Below are 2,500 nucleotides of genomic sequence, written 5' to 3'. Positions count from 1 at the left end.
AATAATCATCTTCATTTATAACTTTTAATATTTTTAACTTCATCACCATCCCAATCTTTTCGGCGCTGTGAAGATTTTTTTAAACTTGTCCGTGCCTAGTCATACGCACTGTGGATAGCTCGTTTATTGTATGTTATTGTTGTATGCTATTCCTGTATGATTACCGTGGACAAATCTAGGATCTTTACAGTGTTCGACGGGGGTGTTCAGTGGCTTCTTAGGTCGCGTATGCCTTGAACCAGTCCTGATTGTTGCCATTGCTATTAGTTATCGGCATTACCATTATTGCTGTGTTTATTATTACTTTTACTACTCGTGCCATATCTTTGTTGTTATTCATACGATTATTATTTGATGATGATCATGATGGTGGAGGTAATAACAATAATCATGGAAGTGACGGAAGGCCGCATTCCCCAAAGCGTTAAGTGAAATAGCGCCGTGCCCCGTTTCCCAGGGCTCAATGTGTCTTGCCGAGTGTCCGCGTCCGTCGCCCCGCCAACACCCGCCTGTCCAAAGGATTGACGACAATCAATATGCAGCCGATGGTCTTTAGAGGCCGTTGGTCGAACTTGGTGCAGGCATGTGATTATTCCATTCTTCGGGGTGTGCGGGACGTAGTGAGTTACGGTTTAGCAAAATGATTGCTGCTGAGTGATGGAAATGTAGATGTTTAAGATAAAAAGATTTGGTCGTACTGTCATTTGATTGATACAAATATATGAATTTCATCATTCTACGATAGAAGATACAGCGTGGAAAAGTAGCCGATGCGATGTATTTGCACTAGACATTTCACACCTAAAAGAACGCTTCTTGTAAATCATGGGTTAATTTTTTTTCGGTAAGTTCTGTGTTAGAATCAGGACCTTGTCTTACGATTGCTTACAGTAGCAAGGTTCGTTAAACACCATTCATTGGCCAAATAGTTATCGTCTATGGCAATATTTCATGCAGTTTATATAATTTCATGTAGTTTACTATAATACAAACAGTAGAGAAATGGTAGTATCGCCATTAGGGAGTTTTAACCCGATCTGTTTCTATCTCCTTCCGGCCATTTTTACGGCAGCCTAAGATAAGTTATTATCAAATCAGCTATAAACTAAAAGACGTTTCTTATTTTAAAAAGAGACTAGTACTTGCAGTGTATTATATGTAGCAGAAACGCTTAATAGAATTTGGATATAATCACTCTCTTTTTGCATGTACATTTTCAATAACGTATCTGCAAGGGTGCACACATATGTACAAATAGGGAAGTGTTAATAAATTACATACGTCAGCAAGTTGATATATGGATAGGTTAATGGGCAGGTAAAGGGGTAAAATAGATGATTGAAAAAGGGATGTAACCAAGATAGGGTTTAAATTGAAACGCCATTCTGGTACAGTTTCTTTCATACATATACTTCGAAAAGAGTTTTTAAAAGAAAAGGCAGCTTTTGTTAGGTTATTCCGGAAGGTAGTGTATTAGTTTTATTTCTTGTAAAGAGTGGGTTTAACGGTAAATTAAGATATATATTCAAATATATACAAGTAAACACACACACACGCACGCACGCGCGCGCACACACACACACACACACACACACACACACACACACACACACACACACACGCACGCACGCACGCACGCACGCACGCACACACGCACACACGCACACACTTATATATATACATATATATACATATATATATATATTCATATATATACATTTATATATATATATATATATATATATATATATAAGTGCGCGTGCGTATGCGTAGGTGTGTGTGTGAATCTAATCTGCATCTTTCTACAAAAGAACAAAGTGAACCGACCTGGTCTAGGTTCTGTGAGTTTACAAGCCCTTGACTCTTGAAACATAGATATGTATGTGCATATGTATATATATCTGTGTGTGTGTGTGCGTGTGTATGTTTGTGTGTGTCTGTAGACACACACATAAGGTGTACGGCGAGTATATATTTTTTGCATGACTATATATGCACAATTTTTTTTTCAGATTTTTTTTCTCGTAGTTCCTAAGGAACTTCGCGTGCAAAAGAACATTTGCATTGGTGCAGAAGATATAAAGAAGCATTAATAAGCAAACTTTTGAAAGCACGCTCATGCTATAAGAACGCGAAAGAGATATAGGAATAATCAAGTGACCGTTGTGATAAAGGCTGATTCATATAATATGCAATAAACAAATCTAAAGAGTATTTTATTGCTCATCCGGCACGAACTGATATGTGCAGAGTCATTACGCGCAAATTATTAAATATTAGTGTTACTGAAGAAGCGATACTGGAATAACAGAATTTTGGGGGATGTAGATCATTATTACACCTTGCAGTGTACGTCATGCAATGTTGCTTTATTTTTGGAAGATTTGGAAGATTTCGATTTGTTATTTTGAATAATGAATTATGATAATGGTTTTAGAATTAATAGCATTTGATACTAGTGGCGATAAACAGTTTTCATACTGGAAGTGTATTGAAGTGT

The sequence above is a fragment of the Penaeus chinensis genome, chromosome 21 (assembly GCF_019202785.1).
Source record: "Penaeus chinensis breed Huanghai No. 1 chromosome 21, ASM1920278v2, whole genome shotgun sequence".
NCBI classification, from domain to species: domain Eukaryota; kingdom Metazoa; phylum Arthropoda; class Malacostraca; order Decapoda; family Penaeidae; genus Penaeus; species Penaeus chinensis.
The sequence above is the reverse complement of the archived record's forward strand: the minus strand, read 5'-3'. Positions refer to the sequence as shown.